Genomic DNA, 9,842 nt, shown 5'->3' on the forward strand with positions numbered 1-9,842 from the left:
ACTAAGGGATGAGTGTTATTGATCAAATATCATAACATGACTTTTTCAAATTAAGGGGCTCACATACCACAAGGGTTTGAAATGCTATGCTCAAAACACCCAAAGGCAGATATAAACAGGGCAGAAAGCAAAAGGATAAACATGGTACATCATACTGGAATGAGAATTTACACTTTTTATCAAAATAAGTATGATATTATGGAATCTAAAGCAAAATTCACTTAAATAAAACAATACATATATGTCTTCTACAAAATACCTTGAATTTTTATGATAAAATATGGGTCTCCAAAGAAACCTCTGAAGGGTTCTTTCAGGGGTCCTTCAGTAAAAAAGTTGAAGAAATGCTATGAATATAGCATATAGGACCAAGGAGCTGTGCCAAGGACAAAGCTAAGGTAGTAAATACAGAAAACTTAGGGGAGAAAGTTGCAGAACTTGGGACTTCTTGGATCTGAACTTGCCTACTGGTTACCAGGCTGAGACAAAAGAAAGTGGCTCTTTTTCCTTCATTCCCAATGAAATCTATTGAAACATGTCTACCTTTTCTCACTCATGAATACATAGGAAGAGAATGGGAAGGCTTGTTTTAATTTTCTAATTCAAATTGAACTGACTTGTTTACAGTAAAAAAAAAATGAGAGTTAAACACACAGTGTCCACAGTAAATAACTACACGTTTAGAGTTGAAAAATAATATCTAAAATACAGAAGCTTTCTGTTTTAGTCAAAACAATTTAACATAATTTTGTTTTTTATGATGGTAGTTTTTTTAAAATAGGAAAAAAGTCCTTTTCCCTGTCCAATGCAAATGATGTTGAACTGAAAATGGTATTTACCACATTAATATGTTTAATGTACATTACATTTTCTTTCATAAGTAGAATACTCAAACAAAAAGAGATAAGAGAATAAAGAATCACTTACATCATGCTGCCTTTATGTTAACAACTATTTGGTATTTGCAAAAGCTATTTTACTGCACACATGTAAGATAGTGATAAATTCAGGTTGTTCATTAAGACAAACAAATCAGTCTTGACAATTCTAAAGTAGAAAGTTTTAGCAAAATGTAGATAATTCTCAATTACATCTAGTAATGGGGAACAATTTAAAAATCAACCTAACAGGTAATCAATTATTCCCACACCTACCATCTTCACCAACTTTTAACCAAGTAACTAAGTTAACTGTTGGGAAAAGTCTTTTTATTTTCCCCATTCAGATTGTGTTACAGAGAAACTAATGAGAAGTAAAATGATAAGACTCTCAAAACTAAATTACTCCCTGAAAGAAAACCAGCTGTAAATAAACTCTAAATTATTCAGTGTACTGTGTCCTCATTCTTCATAGATGGCTAGCTAAATTCCAGAGCATGAGCAGTGAAGTCAACCAAGAATGAGAGCTGGAGAGTTACTTTAATTCTGTTACTAAATTCCCAAAACTGTCTAAAATAAACCCATCAATATTCACAGGTAATTTTTCAGTGGAAAAAGCTCAGAGCAAATAATCTAAGAATATAGCTTTATACAGATACAGTTACATATAGAAGTATTTATAAATATATATGTGCGCGCGCGCACACACACACACACACACACACACACTAATTAGTTCACATTTCCTAGCAGCAACCCCAACAACAATAAGCACATAGAGTGCCCAGATCTTGGTTTCTTATACCATCCTTCAGTAAAGGGAACCAGCACTCCTTGAACAACTGGCTGATTCCAGAACTGGGGCAAGAAATACACAAGATGAGCTTGGAGGATCTCATAGTGCCAGAAAGTAGAAAGCTGCTTAAAAGAACCAACTGAAAAAGCTCCTGACGGCCAAAGCTGGAACAGTCTGAGCAACAAAATAGGTCACTAGTACTGGATTATAACTCAAAGTATAAAATAAATATCCATGGGTCAATACTGATGTGTATATACACTTACACACACACAAACACACACACACACACACACACACGACTAATTTAATGAGTGGAGGGAAGAGGCAAATCTCCTTTGCAGAAGTATTCATAAAAGTTTATGTACTACTCCACTGTTAAGGAGGTGGACCATAACCCCCACCTCCTTAAGTGTGTATTTCCTGTAGTGTCTTTCTTATTAAAACCACAATATGCAAAAAGAGGAGGGGGAAAAAGTAACTTTACAACAGATAAACCTGATAAACAATATCTCAGGCCAGGTGATCAAGTTTAACATCAACGGTGCTAAGGCATTTTGACAGTATATATTCTTGATGCAAGACTTGAATGGCACTTCACTTCTGTCGTCTTCCTCCTGAAAACACACTCACTACCCAGACTAGTCACGAGAAAAACGTCAGACAATTCCAACTGAGGAACAGTCTACAAAATACAGGTCCAACAACCCTCAAAACTATCAACTCGTCATCAAAAGCCAGGCATCTGAGAAACAAGAGGACACATGACAGCGAAATGTTGTGTGTGAACCTGGGTGGGGTCCTGGAATAGGAACATTAGGAGAAAACCGAGGCCATCTGAACACGTTAGTTAGTAATAATGTACAAATATCGGTTTGTGAATCATGACAAATGTATCATTCCAATGTAATATGTCAGTAATAGTGAAAACTGAGCTTGGTGTATGTGGGACTCTCTACACTATCTCTGTAATAATTCCGTAAATCTAAAACTGTTCTAAAATATGAGTTTATTATAAAGTAATCTAAGAATACTGTGCTATATTTTATAATAACTGTTTTCAATAATAATGTAAGTTTATATTAGTAAAATACTAATTTGCTTTCACGTACTTAAAAAAGTAGTATAACTGGCAGTTTTACCACTACTCTATTATCTACTATATTTATAAATATTAATATTCAAAATCCTATATTACAAAAATCCATGGACTAAAACCTTTAATAACATCAGCCTGGAAATTCAGTCAATATTTAGGTGTTGGGCACTAAGCTAGGTTTTGGGGATTCAACCATGGGCCAAACAAGAAAATAAGATGTGGTTCATGTCTTCACGGAGTTTGGAGGCAGTGGAAGAGAAAGACAATCATGTAGTCACACAAGCCAATGGAAGTTGGAACTGTGGTAAACGTATGATGTTACTACCTGATCTGGAGGTTCGAGTATTCCCTAAGGAAGCAAAACTTCAGCTGAGGTGTGAAGGATGGCCAGGAGACAAGCGAAGGTAAAGTAAAGAATGAGTGGTCCAGACAGGGAGAAATGTATGTGCGAGCAAAGGACTTGGAATGGTGAATGGTAAGGAGCAAGACAAGTACAAGGACTAAAACAAGGCTGGCTGGGCTGAAGTGGAGAGTTAAACAGAACGTGGGAAAAGATGGGGCTAGAGGCCCAGGCGTTGTTGAGGAGTGTCATTTTTACCCTAGAAGCAATGGGAAACCATAGAAAGATTGGGGAAGAGGAGTGGAGAGTGGCCATCGGATGTGTGTTCCAAAATAAGTCACTGTGCCCTCAGGATGGATAACAGATGAGAGGGGCCAAAACAGAAGTAGGCAGACAAGAATTCAGGCCAGTGTCCAAATTCCAGGCAAGATGACAGTAATGAGCTAAAGTGGTGGCAGTAGAAATGGGAAGAAATAGACAGATTCTAGATTAATAAAACCTGACAGGCTAGATATATCAGAGAGAGAGAGTTATTAAGAATCACTCCTAGTTTTCTGAGTTTTACAACAGGAAAGATAATGGAGTCTATTCACTGAAATAAGGAACAAAGACAGAGGACCAACATTTGGGGTTTTCTGAGGGGTGGGAAGTGAGAGGGAAATCAATTTAGTTTTAGACATATTGTATTTGAGATGCCTTTATTCAAGAGGGTGCCAACTACAAAGCAAGATACAGTTCTAGAGTTCAAGGGGATAGAAAACACTTGCGCTCTTAGAAAAGCTGACATCTTTATCCTAGAAAAGCAGCTAACTATGGCCCCAAATATCCAAGAAAAACATCAGACTTTGACCAGCTGTATTTAATTAAAACAGAAAGCTGAGAGAAAACATGGCAATATTTTATCAGCTAATACAAAAAATGCTAGACAGAGATTTTTAAAATCTTGGTTCAAAAGTATAGTAATTATATCACTAATTGCACAGTATTTTAAAGTTTTAGCAGAACTGGCCAGTGTTATTGCAAATGATCTAAACCTGCACTGTCCAGTAAAACAGCCGCTAGACACATATGGCTACTGAGCACGTGAAATGTGCCCGGTGTGACTAAGGAACTGAGTTTTTTAAATCCTATTTTTAACTAATTTAAATAGGCATATGGTATTATCATGGGTTTAGTGCTTCCTCGTGTATTTCATTGTGAATTAACTAGGAGTGGGCGTGGGGCCTAGAGGGGTCAGAGAAATAGAAATTCTCATTCCATCTGCTTATTATATTATTTGAACTTTTATTTCAAGACTATGTTACTTGTATAATTAATGTGCTATATAGAAAAATTAGGAAATGCAGAAAGAGGAAAATAAAAATAATCTGTAAACTTACCTTTAGGAAATAATCTACAATTAGCATTAGCGAAATATAAAGAGGATCTAGATTTTTAAGCCTTTAGTCAGCAGGGCCTGTGGCACCACTGACCAAGTTACTCTCTGAGTTTTAGCACATTTCTCTTCTGCTCCACACCCATCCTCAAACACCCTGGAAATCCAATGAGGCAGTCTTCCTCTCTAGAATTCTACCTCAAAACTGCTACAAATACACATTTAACGGTCCACGTGCCTATCTTCCTTTCATCATTACCCTCTTGTCACCAGTGTCACACCCTTTAATTAGAATCCAACCTCTACTCTGCAGTGTCCTAAAATCATTTAGTCACTACAGGGAGAAGAGTACAAGCTTTGGAGTCAGGCAACTTCAGTTACCGAGTCTTGAATTCTCCTTCTGCTACTTGAGTGACCTTGGACTGAATATTCCTGCTGCTTTTTACACCTATTCCTTCATTTGTTCCCAGAAAGTAAGAATTCCTAATACACAGATAGCATTTATAAAGCATAATGCCTAGTCAGAGTAGCACTCAATGAATGACAGCTATGATGAACTTCGTGCCTAGAGCTGTCCTAGATGCTGGAGGTAGCACTCTGAAACCAAACAGACAGGATCCTGGCCATTCTGGAGGTCACTTGCCACTGCTTAACCCCCAAGGACTCTTTCTACCTGGGTTTTGACTACCTGACCCATCCCTATTACGTGTGGCCTCATACAAAGAACTTGATCTAAAATCTCAACTTCTTCATGTCTAACATGGTAATGTTATCTGTCCTACCTACATAACATAATGTCCTGACATAAGTGGAATAAAAATAAAATGAGAATGTATGTCAAAGTGCTTTGTAAATCATTATATGTTGAATAAACAGAAGGTATTAAACAAAGAGTAACAGATTCCTCTTTAGGCCAAAGCTTTCCTTCCATTCAGCGTGCTGAGGATGGATCACAGATGTGTGAAATCCTGACCCTCTCTCCCTGCCCCCTCTGCCTCCAGCGAGCCAGGGAGGGCCTGGCTCAGCCTGTCATACAAATATAACCATTTTCCATGAGTGCCACGATGCAGGAAAGTTTGGAAAACCTGTCTGAAGCACTATTTCATGCTAGCAGAAATGAGCTGGCGAACTTACTCTCTCCCCCAGATGATTTAGGGTTCACCATCCAATTCTGCTACTCTTACGATCCTGCTCCAAAGATGGTGTGTCACAGTTTTCCAAAGGGTAAAAGAGGATAAAGCTTGAACATTGAAGAGCTGCTAGCCCAAAGCTGTCAGAGATATACAAAAATGAAAGAAAAAAACTCTTTGGTGAGAGCTGGCAATGATATTGCCACATTTTCACAAAAGATATGAGCAATTTCCAGCAACACCTGCCTATAGCCATCCGAAGATGAAGGTTTAAAAGTAACGGAGGAGAGGGGAATAACAGTAAGATAGAGGGAACAAAGGGAAAAGGAATAAAGGAAAAAAAATATACTTTTGTCTAGCAACGAATAGCTGAGATTCTACAAGCGCTGTTCAGTGGCTTCCATGACAGCCTAAAGCTAGTTGAGACCAAAGATAAGATTATTTGCAGATTCTTTTGTTTTACAGTACTCTTCACACACGCTAGAACTAATGCTGGTACATATCTGACTTTGAGACTGTCATGGTCCCTAAGTCGTCATCTTCCATATTATGTGCAACCACTCTTTCCAGTCTGTACATATATTGTTAGTTCTTCACCCATAGAAGTATTATCATAAATTCTCTGTGGAATTTACTCCTTCCCCTGTCCTGAATTTATAGCTTACTCTATCCCAAATCTATCATTCTGGAATATACAGGGTCTGGCACAAATAATGCCTTTTTTTATTACAAAACCTTTGTTGCAAAATCATAAGCATGTAATTCTATAACAATATCACACTCAAGCACACCATATGACATTTTAGCCAAAATGTTCAAATTAAAGCTATAAATTCTTACACCCATGTTCTTACCCTACCAACCACTCAGGCAGGCATTACTTCTGCCGGACCCTGTATACGTACCTCTCGACTCTCACAATGCTGAGTTTATTATTTAAAATCCTTATTTTCACATTTTCTACTCCTCATGTCATAATACACACACACACACATTTATATCCATCCCCATGGCAAAAGTCTATCAAATAACACTCCAAATTTATTTCTCTTTGTCCTACTTTTCCGTGTGACTTCAACCAGGTGTTTGTCCACTGTAGATTAGTAAAAGAAAATATCTTATTTTCTTAATGGCTGACAAAAAAGCAGGTGAGATACCTCTAACTCAGGCCAAACAAGATGTAAAGAAAATATGATAGAAACTGTCTAGAGCAGTAGCTAAGGGCTCATAAACGGGAGTCAGACGACCTAGGTTCACTTCTGGCTCCATCTGTGTAATCCTGAGCAGATTACTTTAGCTTCAGTTAATCATTTAGTTTCATAGTAATCATTTAGTTTCTTCATCTATAAACATGGGAATTTTAGCTGTCTTCTGAGGTTGCTGTGAAAATTACATGAGATCATTGTGCAAAGCATGTAGCATAATGCTTGCCACACAGTAAGCAAATGAATGTTAATTGTTGCTACGGTGTTATGATATAACGCCACATTGCCTGATTCCGTCATTACATTAGAAGGAAACTAATATAGTATAATTTACTCTTTGTAAAGTTATGTTTTCTGCTCCTCCTCAAGTGAGGGTGTTAGACAGAAAATTATTTTATTCTGTGAGCAGAAGAAACTGGTTACTGTATACAGACTATGATAAGCTATACAGGTCTCTTCAAGTTCTAACATTCTATAAAACAAATGTAAACCATTTAGAACTTTAATCCTTCATCAACACATACTGCACAACCAAATCAGTAAGTTCAAATATGCACTCTAAACTTGCATTAGGTTTAGAAGGGTACTAACTTATTCAAAAGAGAGAACAATCATTAATATACTTATTATAGAATGGTGGGAAAGGGGATGTTATGATAAGCAAAAGTATATTGAAAGCTTATAGACAACACTATGAAACATCTTATTTGCCCATCCTTTTGGGCAAAGCCAAGGCCCAAAGTGGATGCCTAAAGTGAAAAACAAGAAAACGAGTGCAAAGTGCAATAAGAATTTATTTTTTACACTGAACTGTATCTAGGTTGGTGATATATAATATGCACTTAAAAACTAATAAACACATTAATTTATAAACACACTGTATCTTCATGGCATTGGCCACAAATAGCTATCCTTAAAAAGAAACCTCAGAACCACAAATCAGGAACTAAAGTAGGCAACTTACTTCCTTCTCTAGGTGTAGGGAGGAATTTAGAAACAGTGATGTTTTGAAGTAGTTAGAGAGATTTCAGTATAAAGCTAGAATCTCTGCATTCTACTCTCCCCAAACAAGCTATTTAAATTTTGAAAAATAAAGCCCCACAAAAGTTTCCATTAACTTCAACAAGACACTAAGACATGGTTATACATCTGGGGGTTATATATCATATATATACACAGCATACATATATGTTGTATATACACACACACACACACATACACACACTATCTGGAGGTTATATATCTCCTTTGAGAATTTGATAAAAAGAATGGACCCTCCCCGATGCCAAAATGCACTCACACAAAACTTTGCACATAATTTCAGAGTTGGGGTTGAGTCACAGACATAACCCAAGATTAAGATAATTTATTACTTTGAAAAATAATGAAAGTGAGGCAGAGATTTTAATCTAAAAAATAAAATAAGATTAGAAATACTTTCTAGCGTCAGACCGTGGTGGCTGGGAGAGGGTGTTGGTCATGCTAGGCAAGGAAAACAAACAGGACAAACGGGGAAAAAAAGTGGATTAAAACAGTACTAACATATAGTGTGTTGTAATCACTCTGAGAGAGCAGCAATGCCATGGCCAATTCCTGCAACCTTAACACAAGACTCATTTAAAGTAACCGGTTCTGGTGCCCATTTCCATGCCAATGAAGTTAATTAAGCGATAAACGTGAACACACCCTTGCAGGTCAAAGCACAAGTTTATGAAAAGTCTTGCATATCTTCCACTTTTCCTTATCAAATAAGAACCAAGTTAGAGAAAGTATATACTTTAGGAGATGACTAAGGCACGGGAACAGAAATCCTAAAAAGGGAGGTGGCTAAAGGATTTGCAGGAAATGTAAACTACACACTTTTTGAGATCAAAATGCTGGAGAAAGATAAGAACAAAAAAAGGAAGTAACAATAAAGTAAAAGGAAAAAGCATCTAGAAACAGTTCTTTAAAAAAAATCTCTCCTTTTCCTAGACACGTAAACAGCAGTAACTTGGCAAAGAGGAACGACAGCACAACCTCCCTCCCAAACTCCAGCATTTCTTGGACGTTCCCACGAGCAGTCGGGCTTGGGACATTTCATAAGCAAGGCTTCTCCTGCACTACTGCCCGGAGAAACTCTCGGAGGGACTATCACTGTCTCCCGTCTCGCACTGAGGGAGAAAGGAAGTGGGGGATGCAGGGAGAGAAGAGACTTAAAGGATGGACACCAAGCCTGAAGGTGGCCCACTCTGAGACTTAATTGAGAAAGACCTGGATCCTGCAACCCCTCTTCCCACCCAATGCATGCAAAGCCAAGAGGGTGCCGCCCTGTAAGGGCCAGGCGTCCCTCTTCACCCAGCTACTTCGGGGGACACACTCAGGGAGGACTGGAGGAATGAAAGGGCAGAAACCAAAAACTGAACACTTGGGCAAACATGCCAAAGACTAAGCATAGAAGTGTCCTGTGCATGTCCGGAACCCCAAAGGCAACGTGTCCGCCACAGCCACCACTCAGACTAGCCTTCCTCCGCCTGCTTCCAGGTGGGCCAGCTCCGCCCTCACCTGTCTGCTGGGAACCTGGCAGCTCTCACGTCGAGGAAGATCCTTGCCACTGCTCTCCGGAAAGATCTTAACCCTGGGAAGGAGTGAGCGGAAACGCGACCTGGGCCTTTTCCTTCTTCCCCTCCCCCCAGGCACCTCGGCTTCTCGGGGGCGGGAAGCTAATGCAGCTGTCACAGCCTCTCACTGACCAACCGACGAGGACACAGACAGGGGACCTCCCAACCCGGCCTACGACGCGAACAGCGGAGCCGGAAGTGAAGAAACCGGAAGTAACGCTGTCCTTGGCTCTGGACGTCCTCTCCCTCAATCTCGTAGAGCCGGCCACGTCTCTATGGTGCCAGCGCGTCTCCCAAGAGACCCTCCGCCCCTCTCCCGGAGGCTGGCCCCGCCCCTTTCGCTGCGGCCTTAGCAACCACATCCGGGGCTTTGCTGGTGCCGTTGCCCTGGTAATTTTCTGACTGCTGCGGGATCACAG

The 9,842-nt window shown here is 39.2% G+C and overlaps 1 protein-coding gene across 3 annotated transcripts in view; it reads right to left on the reverse strand.

Moving 5' to 3' along the window:
* Positions 1-9,600, reverse strand: part of ARFIP1 (ADP ribosylation factor interacting protein 1) — a 79,578-nt gene extending 69,978 nt beyond the window's left edge. For all 3 annotated transcript variants that reach the window (XM_045831656.1, XM_045831657.1, XM_045831655.1), the window contains exon 1: positions 9,368-9,600. The gene's annotated coding sequence lies outside the window, so the exon portion shown is untranslated. The remainder of the gene's footprint in view (positions 1-9,367) is intronic.
* Between the last annotated feature and the right edge of the window lie 242 nt (positions 9,601-9,842).

Source organism: Phyllostomus hastatus, unplaced genomic scaffold, assembly GCF_019186645.2.
Source record: "Phyllostomus hastatus isolate PE091 unplaced genomic scaffold, TTU_PhHast_1.1 phas_contig_159, whole genome shotgun sequence".
Classification (NCBI taxonomy): domain Eukaryota; kingdom Metazoa; phylum Chordata; class Mammalia; order Chiroptera; family Phyllostomidae; genus Phyllostomus; species Phyllostomus hastatus.